At 44.0% G+C, this 13,669-nt stretch overlaps 1 protein-coding gene across 11 annotated transcripts in view; it reads right to left on the bottom strand.

The window, feature by feature from the left end:
- Positions 1-13,669, bottom strand: part of FANCC (FA complementation group C) — a 156,756-nt gene that overhangs the window by 41,660 nt on the left and 101,427 nt on the right. The gene's annotated exons all lie outside the window — the stretch shown is intronic.

The raw sequence follows: 13,669 nt of genomic DNA, 5'->3' as shown, positions 1-13,669 counted from the left end.
AAATAAACCCATATTTTTCACTTATAAGATTTAGGCTCTTTTACAGCACTCATAACAGTGGCAACAAAATAAACACTTGCATAAACCCTTATTTTAATTTTTATAAAACAAAAAAGAGTGACAAACATAATTTTTTGATAAAGAAAACACCTAAAGATTTGGTAAGAAAGCAAGTCCTGAAGAATAATTCCATTTTTTTAAAAAAAGTTTCTAATAAAATGCTTTTTATAGACTTCAGGATCCAGGGATGGAATAGTGTTTCCACGTGGTATTTACTGCCATGGCCCTTACTCAAAGTGCCTGAAACACCAGTTTAAATTAAAATTCTGTGCATCTAGTTCAAGCTGAAAAGCATCTAGCACCTTTAAAAAGTGTTGTTTTTTTTAAAAACAGCTTATAGGTAAATGGAGAGTTTACCAGACACATAAACCTTAAAAAAAAAAAATAATTATAACCATTAGTATAAACTGTCAAGGAAAGCTCTAAAAAGGCCAGCTCCTTGTTTCTCCCAGCTATCTTTACCATATTGGAAATATTAGGTGGCACTTCATTTTCATGTTTTAAACACTCATTTTTTCTGTCAGACGGGGTAGTTTTGTTGTCATATTGAACGTATGCCACCTAGTGTTTAAGAGTATTCATAGCCGGCTCTTTAGGCATGTGTGAAAAACAGCCTGCGGCTTGTTGCAAGGCTGAAGTCTCCAAACATCCAGGGCTTGGAAGAACACTACGTGGACGAGTTAGGTGGATGTGATTTTTACAGGAAAATATTGTTATTTTAAGGTACTTTACAAAATATATTGATACCTTTTAGTTTTTTAGGGTAACCATCTTTGTTTTATTTTATTTTTTTCAGCTACAGCATGTATATCTTTTAAAATAACATCATTTGTACATTTGCTTTTAAAAAGACCAATTTTTACATAAATTTCAGGGCAAGCACCACAAAAGTTTTATGAAATTTTCACTTTATGATACTTTCACGTTCTATCCCATAGATATAATTAGAGTTAAATACAATTTTTTATCATTTTTTAAATTAAGTAACCCAATGAATAGTGTACTGGTTGTATCATTAGTTTTCATATTTAATTCAATACAAACATCCATATTTTAATTTATCTGAAATTGACATAATTTCCAGCCTTCTGTACTTGAGTTCCATAGGCCTTGGGTCCCTTGCTGCAGAATTTAGGACAAATTTGATACAGAGCTCACAGGGCCTTGACTATAGCTGTTGCTAGTGCTTTGCCTATAGTAGTACAGTGGTAGAAAAGTGACTATATAACCAAATAAGCCATTTACTTACTTGCTGGTGGCGTCAACAGTGGTTACACTGCCACTGGATACTGGAGGACCAAATCCTATTCTTGGAGTAAAGCCCAACTACATGCGCTTTGTGCAAGGAACAGAACTTTTCCATCCAACTCAGTGGCAGGGTGCAGTGAAATAGCACAGTCATTACCAGAGCCCATGGCTTATTATTATTTATTACTTGCATTATCATAGTCCCTAGGAATCGTAGTAATGGATCAAGATCTCATTGTGCTAGGCACTGTACAAACAGAGAACAAAAAGATGGTCCTTATCTCAAGGAGCTTTCCCATCTAAGGATAAGACATGAGACAGAAGATGGATACAGACAGATGGGGGAGTATAAGGAAACAAAGAGCCAATATTGGCTATGGCAAAGAAAGTTATTTATCTTACCTGACTGGAGGTTCTTTGAGATGTGTGGTCCCTATCTGTATTCCACTGTGGACACACATGTGCTCCATCTGCCTGGAGCTGGAGAATTTGGAAAGCAGCGTCCATTGGTCCGCACATGCGCCCTGGCTCACCTCGCCCCTCCAACTGAGCGGATAAAGGGTGGGACAAACTGATCGTCTCTCCATCAAGAATCAGAGAAGACCCAAAGAAGAGGGAAAGGAGAGAAGATAGTGTAATACAGATAGGGACCATACATCTCAAAGAATCTCTACTAACTGTAAGATAAGTAGCTCTCTTTTTCTTTGAGTTGTGGTCCTTGTGTACATTCCACTGTGGTTGATTGATAAACAGTATTCATATAGGAGGTACGATGCACGATCACAGATGGCAGAGCCGAACAAAGGACCGCTCTTACAAAAGATGCATCAGTGGAGGACTCCTGTACCAAGATATGTATTTAGCCAATATGTGGATTGAGCTCTATGCAGCTGCCTTACAAATATCAAGCAGAGGCACATCTTGAAGTGATGCCATAGATGTTGCTTGAGCTCTTACCGCATAAGGAGGGGGAAGATTAGACAGCTGCCAGCAGAGCAAGATACAGCCCAAGATCCATTTCAAGATTCTTTGGGAGGATATAGCCTGACCCCAGCCTCTCTGCTATGATGACAAATAGTCTAGGGCAGTGTTTCGCACTTTTTAATACCAGGGACCAGTTTGCTGCCTTCCTAAAGTGTGTCAGGGAAATTTCAGGGTCTGGCACCAGTCCACAGACCAGTCATTGAGAAACACTGGTTTAGGAGATTTCCTGAACATTTTCATTCTCTGCAGGTAAAAGACTATGGCTCGCCGAACATCGATGGAATAGGGCCTCCTTTCTTCTGAAGATGCGTGAGGCTTTGGGAAGAACACAGTACTTCTTAGTGGATAGACTGGTTCAGGTGAAACTCAGAGACTACTCTGGGGGTGAATTTAGGGTGTAAACATAATGAAACCTCGTTCTTAAGAAATATAGTGCTAGGAGGATCTGCCATCAATGCCCAAAGCTCACAACCCTGTTGGCTGAGGCGATGGCTACCAGGAATGCAACCTTCATGGATAGGAGAGACATAGGCCAAGAAGCTAATGGTTCAAAAGGAGTCTTAGTGAGTACTGAGAGAACAAGGTTCAAGTCCCATTGAGGAGTAGGTAGAAAGGTTCTGATCAGGCCTTTCTAGAATCTGCTAGTCAGAGGGTGGGCAAAGATCGAGTAGCCCTGTGAAGACAAATGATATGCACTGATTGCTGTCAAGTGAGCCTGTTAGAAACCATTGGACAAACCTGCTGTCTTCAAGGAAAGAATATAGTCCAGAATGAAAGGAGTATCTGTGTCTTCTGGAGAAATAGGTCTTTGATGTGCCCAGTCAGAGAAATGTTTCCACTTAGTAGTAAGGATTCCAGTAGGAAATATTACCTAGCTATTAGAAAGGATGTTCTGTTCAGCTTTACACAATTGCTGTAAGAATGATGCCCATCCAAAAAACAGACTCCAGGATGAAGCAGCCATTGTCTGGGATGCCTGATATTGCTGTTCCCTTGAGCCAGGAGATTGGGACGTGTGTAGGAGGTTAGGGAACCAAAACCGTCTGAGCCAGCGGGAACAATGAGAATAACTTGTGCTCTATCCTACTGAATCTCGTGCAAAACTCGCAGCAGGAGCGGTAATAGAGGGAACAGATTTTTTCAGCATTTACGCAGATGCCCAGAAAGGAGAGCTCATGGACTGCCAGTTTGGCAAGTACACAGTTTGAAGCCATGCTTGTAGGCAACTAAGATGGAGTCTTGCAAAAGGCGTGAAAGTTTAAGCTTTGGACATTGGGGGTTCCAATCCAGACCAAGCAGCAGTGAGAAGGAACTAGAGAGGAAGTCAGTACACCCCGTCCTTTATTTCCTTGGTAGGAAACACAAGGTGAGCCAGGACACATGTGCAGAGCAGCCACCACTGCTTTCAAAATTCTCCAGCTCCGGGCACATGGAGAACATGTGTACCCACAGTGAAATACACATAGGGACCAGAACTCGAAGAAGTTACTCATCTTGTGCAGTAACGATGGTTCTTCAAGATGTGTCCCCCTGTGCGTGCTCCACTCTAGGTGTCGGTGCGTCCCTGCGCTGGAGATCGGAGATTTCTCGCAGCAGTACTCAGTCAGGGAAAGGGCGCGCACAGGAGTAGTCTCATGCAGCCGTTGGCACCTCCTGTAGCATGCATTCCCCCCACTGTCCCCTCCGTTCCTTCTCTACTGCAGAGCTCGGCTGTGTGAACTCCGAAGTAGAGGGAAGGAGGGTGGGTAGTGGAGCACCCACAGGGGGATGCATCTCGAAGAACCATCGTTACTGCACAAGGTGAGTAACTTCTTCCTCAAGTGGTGTCCCTGTGGGTAGTCCACTCTAGGTGTTTGTAGAGTAGTACCCCACCAGGGGTAATAGGGGTTCGGAGTTATGTATAAGTATGTGATGAGAGCACTGTAAGGCCAACGATAGAGTCTGAGACAAGGCCTTGGGTGATAGCATAATGCTGTGCAAAGTGTGCTCTGATGTCCTGGTTGCAGCTCTACAAATATATATTAAGGGGACATTGTTCAAGAATGCAGTCAATGTTGCCATGGCTCGCGTTGAGTGAGATCTGATGCCCACGGGGGGGTTCTTTGTGATGCAGGTGGTAGCAAGTTTGAATACAGGTAGAGAGTCTCTGGGTCAATACTGTAGAGCCCTTGGAGTGCTCTGCTGTAGAGACAAATAGTCTTGCTGACTTATGAAATGGTTTAGTTGTGCCCAAGTAAAAGGATACAGCCCATCTGACATCTAGCATGTGCAACGTTGCTTCTTGGGAGTCATTATGTGGCTTGGGATAGAAGGCAGGTGAGTGTATGGTTTGGTTAATATGAAAATTTGTAGTCACTATGGACAAGAATTTTGGGCGAGGACGTAACATGATTTTGTCTTTGGTAAATACAGTGTACGGTGGTTCAGCCATCAATGGTCCTATTTCACTGACACGTCTGGCAGGTGTGATTGCCACTAGGAAGGCGACCTTCATTGACATATGAAGAAGCGAGCAGATTGCTAGAGGCTCAAAGGGTAGCCTTGTGAGACATTTGAGCACAAGATTGAGATCTCATGGTGGTGGAGGTTGGCATACTTCTGGGTGCATGCTTTGTATACCTGCTAGAAAGCACTGTGTAGTTGGGTGAGCGAATATTGAAGCCCCTTCTATCTGTTCGTGGAGGGCCATAATGGCAGTGAGGTGTACTTTAATAGAGCTTATGGCTAACCCCATTTCCTTCAGTTCTAGTAGGTAGTCTAGGATCATAGATAGAGGCACCTTGGTCGTGTCCAGCTGTTTTTGCTGACACCAAAGGGAGAATCTGCTCCACTTGTGGCGGTAAGTATATTTAGTGGTGAGGCGATGGCTATTTAGTAATATCTGTTTTACCTTCTCTGAACAGTTCTATTCCCCATGTTGGAAACAGAGAAGAACCATGCTTTGAGATGGAGTTTCACTGGGTCTGGATGGAGCGTCAGGCCCTTGTTCTGGGACAGGAGGTTCGTCCAGAAAGGCAGCGGTTGTGGGGCACAGACTGCTAGATGTGAGAGGTATGGAAATCAAGTCTGTCTGGGCCATGTGGGGACAATGAGAATGATGTATGCACTGTCAAGACATTTCTTGCAGATGACCAGTGGGATCAGTGGGAAGGTGTACATGAGTGACGCATTTCACGGGATTACGAAGGCATCCCCTAATGATCCCGGTGCCAGGCCTGCCTTGGAGCAAAATAGGGGACATTTGTGATTTGTGGCTGAGGTGAAAAGGTCGATTACTGGGTGACCCCATTTTTGGAATATTGTGTGGAGAACACGGTCATGGATTTCCCACACATGTTCCAGTGAGAAGTGCCTGCTGAGGTTGTCGGCTGTAGTGTTTTGGCACCCTGATAGGTCTGATGCTGTGATGTTTATATTGTTGCAGAAGTTCCATAAATTCATGGCTTCTACGCATAGCGAGTGAGACCTGGCTCCTCCTTGGTGATTGATGTAAAACATGCACGCCACATTGTCAGTGAGAATAGAGATTGAGGTTTCTCGTATGAGTGGGAGGAAGTGTTGGTATGCATTGTGTACCATGCGGAGTTGCAGGAGATTGATGCATAGTCGGGTTTCCATCGCAGACCACTCGCCTTGTACATTGTGGTACAAGTGGGCGCCCCAACCTATCAGGGAAGAATCTGCTGTAATAGTCACTGATGAGGGGGTCTTGTTGAAAGGGAATCCCGGAGAATACATTCCCTGGCTGTATCCACCATTGTAGAAAGAGGATAACCCTTGGTGGCACTGTCACATGTCTGTTCAGAGAGTGTTTGCGGGATGTACAGACCGTGCTCAACCGGTGCTGCAGACAGTGCATACGGAGTCTGGCATACTTTACTACGAAAGTCGTAGCTGCCATATGTCCCAGAATCTAAAGACATGTCCTCACTGAAATTTGTGGGCTGATGGTCACCGTGAAAATAAGATTGGTCAATGTAGTGAATCTGTGGTTTGGCAATATTGCCTTGGCTTGTATGGAGTCTAGGTCAGCTCCAATAAACTCCAGTCGCTGGGTTGGTCCCAGAGTGGATTTCTTTTCATTTATCTGTAGACCTAGCTGGTGAAACAGGTCTATTGTGGTCTTCAGCATGCCTGCTGTCTTGTTGGTTGGCACCCTTGAGTAGGCAATCATCTAAATAGGGGAAGATTATGACTCCTTTGTGTCGAAAATGTGCTGCTACTACCACAAGCATTTCTGAGAATACGCGGGGAGCAGTGGACAGTCTGAAGGGAAGGAACCTGTATTGGCTGTGGTTGTGTCCAACTGTGAACCTCAGGAACTGTCTGTGGGCAGGATGTATTGTAATATGGAAGTACGCATCTTGGAGGTAGAGGGCTGCAAACCAGTCCCCCACATTTAGTGCTAGGATTATTGTGGCCAGAGTGGCCATTTTGAACCTGTGGTTGTGTATGAACCTTTTGAGTTTTTGGAGATCAAGATTGGTCTCAATCCCTCTTCTTTCTTCTCTCTCAGGAAATATTTGGAATAAAAACCCCTCCCTCGGTATTGATGTGGTACTGGTTGTACAGCACCTAGCAGTAGGAGGCGGTTTACTTCCTGTGGCAGGAGGTGCTCATGAGAGGGGTCTCTGAAGAGGGACAGGGAAGGGGAGAATCTAGGGGCGGGTGGCTGTGAAAGGAATGGTGTGACCAGATTGTACGATCTCCAAAATCAATTGATCTGTGGTTATCGCAGCCCAGGCATGGTAAAATGGCCTTAGGCGGTGACCACAATTTTGGGATAGGGTATCTGTTGGCGCTAGAGGTGTGAGGAGGTCATGCATACTCTCAACCAAGACTTCAAAAATTGTGGCTTAGATGTAGATGGACATGTGGACGAGGCCTGGTTCTGTGCAGCTTGTCGTCTCTGAGCCTGTTGTTTGGGTTTGTTCTGAGTGAAGTATCGTGGTTGTTGATGGTTAAACAAGGTGTCTAGTGACATCTAGTGGGTGTACGCCTAGTGTACGCAGCATCGTTCGGGAGGCCTTCGTGGTATAGAGGACGTCATCTGTTTGAGACGAGAATAGTTGATCCCTATCAAAGGGGAGGTCCTCCACTTTTAGTGGTAGTTCTTTTGGGATTCCCGAAGCCTGCAACCATGCTGTTCTTCTCATAACCACAGCTGTTGTGGTTGTCCGCTACATCCATTGAGGCTTGCAGCGTTGCACAGGCTATTACCTGACCCTCGTTGATAATGGCGTTGAGTTGAGGACGTTTATGTTCAGGGAGGTCTTCCATGAGCTCTTGTATTTTACTATAGTTAGAGTAGTCATAATTTGCTAGTAGAGCAGAATAGCTGGCAACTTTAAGCAGAAGGGTGGCTGATGAGTAAACTTTCCGACCCAAGAGGTCCAGTCTCTTGTGTTCATTATCTTGCAGTGAAGAGAGGAAATGAGGCTGTTTACTGTGCTGATTAACAGCCTCTACTACCAGAGAACAGGCTTGAGGGTGTGAAAAGAAAAATTCCATGCCTTTGGCTGGAACGAAGTCTTTTCTGTCAACCTTTTTGTTAGTGGGTGGTGCCAATGCTGGTGTTTGCCATATTACCTCTGCAGGCTCTATTATAGCCTCATCCATGGGGAGGGAAATCTTGGTCGATGATGCTGATTGTAAGATTTTTAACAACTTATGTTGTTTCTCCTGAACCTCATGTAAGGCAATTTCTTGGCTGTTTGCTACTCTTTTGAAGAGTTCTTGGAACTGTTTCAGGTTATCTGGTGTCTTAGGGGTAGATGGCGTCACCACTTCATCTGGTGCAGAAGATGAGTGCGGGGCACGTGGTGAATCATCCAGATCTGCCTGAGATAGTATCTCTTCTTCTTCTATCTCTGTCTCAGGGGGGGTCAGAGGTTTCTCTATGTGGTAATGATGGGTGTACTCTGGAACCTCTTGTTGCTGGGGAAGGGGGACCAGAATAGGGGTTCTGGTATGTGGGCCAAGGACCTCATTGTGGCCATTGCATGGGGTAAGGCAGTAATGGGTAAGACCAGTGCTGTGCATAGGGCTGTGACTGCTCGGAGGGGTGAGGCTTAGGCTTCACAGCATTCCATGTAGGTCTCATCTGTGATGGGGATGAATGTTGAGAGGAGAAGCGGTTGTCCTGCACGTCTCCTTCCTCACCACTATGCATGGAGAGTAGTGCAGGAGATGAAGGATGGTACTGTGCTATGTAGCTCAGGGACTGTTTGGTGCCGAGCAGTGGTGACTGCGGTGCAGAAGAAACTGCTATGTCAGCAGGACGCAGGAGTTGCGATGGTCCCGCCTTGGGGTTACGGTCGACCATTGGAGTGCTGACCGGTGCTGGATTCGACTTGTTAGGTGGCAGCAAGTCTTGGCTCAGTGCCAGTGGCGGCAGCATTGATCGTGGTGCCGCTGCCTGTGCGGCGTTCTATACCTGGGGTAGTCGGTGCGGTGGAGGAGACTTGACATCTCAACTCCGGGGCCGCGCATTGGGGCTCAGAAGGGGTCCACTGAGGGACGGTGCCGGAGGAGTCTGGTGCCTCATAAGTCCTCACTCTGGATGAGTGGAGCACCGAGGGTAAAGACCTCGCTGGGGAAGCTCTCTTTTTCTGAGAGACCCTTGCTGGAGAGGTCGAGGCTCACTTCCTGACAGTTTTGGAAGTCGGAGCCTTATCAGAGCTCAGGGATCTCGGTTTATGAGACTTCCCGGAGGACATCTCTTGCCGAGGTTGGAGGGATTTCTCCAGCAGAAGCATTTTCAAGCTGAGATCCCTGTCACGTCTTGCCCTTGTTGTTAAGTTGGTGCAATGTATGCATTTCTGGGAGATATGAGTTTCTTTCAGACAGTGAATGCAGAATGTGTGGCCGTCAGAGACCGGCATCGGTTCACAGCAGGAGTCACACTTTTAAAATCCTGTTGAGCCCGCATAACTGCAGTTAAGCCTCTCCCACCTCTCAAGAGATACCGGTGGGAGTTAATTGTAATGGTAAACTGTAGAAACTGTTCCCAAACGGGGAATTAAGGAGAGAAAAGTCTTCTTTCTTCTCTTTTCCTTTTTTTTTCTTTTTTATGAAAAACCTCTAAGAGGAACTAAGGAAACTATGTAACTATGTACAGACTAAGACTAACTAAACAATGTAACTAAGGGTACACTAAAAAGAAGTTCCTATGTAACTTGTAACTTTTTTTTCTCCCCATAAAGTATCAAAGAGCACTGCTGTGGAGCTTGTCTGCAGCCGGTTGAGAGGACGGTTGAGAAGGAACTGAGGGGATGGTTGGGGGAGCGCACACTACAGGAGGTGCCAACAGCTGCATGAGACTACTCCTGTGTGCGCCATCCCCCCCAACCAAGTACTGCTGCGAGAAATCTCTGATCTCCGGCGCAGGGATGCACAGACACCTAGAGTGGAGCACCCACAGGGACACCACTTGAAGCAGATGATGGGATTTTCAGGATGCCATGGTTATCACCTAATCTTTTCAAAAGGTGCCATGGATCTCATATCCCAGGTAGCCCTTGAATTTACCTTGGCAAACGCTCTCTCACACATGGGAAAAAGCATCAGAAAAAGCTTTGCAGGACTGGCATCATCCTCTCTGGACCCTCTCCTGATCAATTTCAAAATCTGCATGATCTGTAGAGCACAATTCAACCTAGAATGCACAGCCAGACTAAGGATATTGAAATTGCAGGTCTGATCTAATGATTTCAGATGTATATTTCTCATACAATCAAAGACATTGACACCTTTATTTTTTTCCTTTTTAAAAGAAAATTAAACAAAAAAATTGCATAGCAACATTACAGTGGAGATGCTACATGCATACACACACAAACCATGTAAAATTCAGCTACTTTTTCTATTATGCATTTTTCTAATTCACAATTAATAGGAATAAGAAAAAACACTGATTTATTTTAACAATGAACACAAAAACAAATATACAGAGAAATAAAGGAGAAAACGTGTATGTGCTTATACATATACAAGTGTTAATGTATGTATAAGTAATAGACACATCTGTTATGTGTTTTATCAATACATCTAATGTGCTTTACATAAACAAGTATTATCCTCAAAAAGTATATACAGACGAAGAAACTGAAGTACAGAAGTTAAGTGACTTGCCCTAGATCACAGAGCACGTGAATGGAAGAGATGGGAACAGAACTAAAGTCCTCTGGACTCCCAGTCTCATGTCCTATTCATTGGATCCAGCTGTTCTATGGCTAAATAATTCTAACTTTAAGAAACTATTACACTTCTGTACTTTACCTGATTGTTTGTATTTCCAAGTTTTATTTTTTATTAGCACTATACAAAAATATTGCTTAAATTAGTGATAAACATGTCACTCCTGAATTTTTGTTTTAACTTTAACAAATGCCAAATGCATCTTTATTCTATGTATACAAATCTATTTTAAGAGCTTTAAGTTTAGCTGACTTTTAGTAACAAGTACTAAGCAACTGAAAGTCTTCAATTTTAAATTACATAACTTGGTGAGTTCAAAAAGGTAGGATCTATTCACATGCTTAAAGGACTCCTATGTAGAAGACAGAAAAGCTCTTCAGTAATACAGAACATTAGCAGAAACTAGCTCACGAGCAGCCCACTGACGAGTCAGTCCAAATTTGCTGCAAAGCAAACTGTGATTTTATTTTCAATAGCTATTAAAAAGGGAATATCATTTAATATCTTTTATAGAATTCTTGTAGTGAAGAGCATGAGGAATTCACCAAGAGCACAAGCAAAATTAATCCACACTATACCCAGTAAAAAGAAAAGGAGTACTTGTGGCACCTTAGAGACTAACAAATTTATTTGAGCATAAGCTTTTGTGCGCTACAGCTCACTTCATTGGATGCATTCAGTGGAAAATACAGTGAGGAGATTTATATACACAGAGAACATGAAACAATGAGTGTTACCATACACACTGTAACGAGAGTGATCAGGAAAGGTGACCTATTACAAGCGGGAGAGCGGGGGGGGGACGGACGACCTTTTTGTAGTGATAATCAAGGTGGGCCATTTCCAGCAGTTGACAAGAACGTGTGAGGAACTGTGGGCGGGGGAGATAAACATGGGGAAATAGTTTTGTGTAATGACACATCCACTCCCAGTCTTCATTCAAGCCTAAGTTAATTGTATCCAGTTTGCAAATTAATTCCAATTCAGCAATCTCTCGTTGGAGTCTGTTTTTGAAGTTTTTTTGTTGAAGAATTGCCACTTTTAGGTCTGTAATCGAGTGACCAAAGAGACTGAAGTGTTCTCCGACTGGTTTTTGAATGTTATAATTCTTGATGTCTGATTTGTGTCCATTTATTCTCTTACGTAGAGACTGTCCAGTTTGGCCAATGTACATGGCAGAGGGGCATTGCTGGCACATATCACATTGGTAGATGTGCAGGTGAACGAGCCTCTGATAGTGTGGCTGATGTGATTAGGCCCTATGATGGTGTCCCCTGAATAGATGGACTACAAGCCATAAGGAACAGTATCCCCAATAATGTCACGGCAAACCTTGTGGTTAAACTTTGTGACTTTGTCCTCACCCATAACTATTTCACATTTGGGGACAATGTATACCTTCAAATCAGTGGCATTGCTATGGGTGCCCGCATGGCCCCACAGTATGACAACATTTTTATGGATGACTTAGAACAACGCTACCTCAGCTCTTGTCCCCTAACGCCCCTACTCTACTTGCGCTACATTGATGACATCTTCATGATCTGGACCCATGGAAAAGAAACCTTGAGGAATTCCATCATGATTTCAACAATTTCCATCCCACCATCAACTTCAGCCTGGACCAGTCTACACAAGAGATCCACTTCCTGGACACTACGGTGCTAATAAGCGATGGTCACATAAACACCACCCTTTACCAAAAACCTACTGACTGCTATACTTACCTACATGCATCCAGCTTTCATCCAGACCACACCACATGATCCATTGTCTACAGCCAAGCTCTACGATACAACCGCATTTGCTCCAACCCCTCAGACAGAGACAAACACCTACAAGATCTCTATCAAGCGTTCTTACAACTACAATACCCACCTGCTGAAGTGAAGAAACAGATTGACAGAGCCAGAAGAGTACCCAGAAGTTACCTACTTACAGGACAGGCCCAACAAAGAAAATAACAGAATGCCACTAGCCATCACTTTCAGCCCCCAACTAAAACCTCTCCAACGCATCATCAAGGACCTATCCTGAAGAACGACCCATCATTCTAACAGATCTTGGGAGACAGGCCCAGTCCTTGCTTACAGACAGCCCCTCAACCTGAAGCAAATACTCACCAGCAACCACACACCACACAACAGAACCACTAACCCAGGAACCTATCCTTGCAACAAAGCCCGTTGACAACTGTGTCCACATATCTATTCAGGGGACACCATCATAGGGCCTAATCACTTCAGCCACACTATCAGAGGCTCGCTCACCTGCACATCTACCAATGTGATATATGCCATCATGCGCCGGAAATGCCCCTCTGCCATGTACATTGGCCAAACTGGACAGTCTCTACGTAAGAGAATAAATGGACACAAATCAAACATCAAGAATTATAACATTCAAAAACCAGTCGGAGAACACTTCAACCACCCTGGTCACTCAATTACTGACCTAAAAGTGGCAACTGCCCACCTTGATTATCACTACAAAAGGCTTTTTTCCCCTCCGCTCTCCTGCTGGTAATAGCTCACCTTACCTGATCACTCTCGTTACAGTGTGTATGGTAACACCCACTATTTCATGTTCTCTGTGTATATAAATCTCCCCACTGTATTTTCCACTGAATGCATCCGATGAAGTGAGTTGTAGCTCATGAAAGCTTATGCTCAAATAAATTTGTTAGTCTCTAAGGTGCAACGAAGTACTCCTTTTCTTTTTGCGGATACAGACTAACATGGCTGCTACTCTGAAAACTATTCCCAGTGTTTCAACTCAAGGATATATCCTTTTGAGGATGGATTCTTTTATAAAATACACTGTTAAGGAAATGTATTGTATCTGTTGAACTTTACTTAGCTAGGATACTCTACAAGGAAATTCAATTTAAAACAAAAATCGTCTTGCCTCTCCCAATTTCTCTCTTACATCTCCCCCATCTTTCTCCCTTTTCTCTGCCTCTTTCACTGGAAGGTCTAGATATGAAAGATGACTCTGGATCCAGCCAGAATATAACTGGGTGGATCAGTCAAAGCAGGAGGGCAATGTAGGAGCATAGGAACTAGGGTACAACCCCAAATTTTAGTATGGCAGCACAACAGAGTATCACTACCCCACCTAATAAGTGAAACACTTCACTCTGCAGTGCTGAATCAAAAACAATAGCATTTGAGGGTCC

This window comes from Lepidochelys kempii, chromosome 5, assembly GCF_965140285.1.
Source record: "Lepidochelys kempii isolate rLepKem1 chromosome 5, rLepKem1.hap1, whole genome shotgun sequence".
In the NCBI taxonomy this organism is placed as follows: domain Eukaryota; kingdom Metazoa; phylum Chordata; order Testudines; family Cheloniidae; genus Lepidochelys; species Lepidochelys kempii.
Note: the sequence above shows the minus strand (reverse complement) of the source record. Positions and strands in the feature narration are given on the sequence as shown.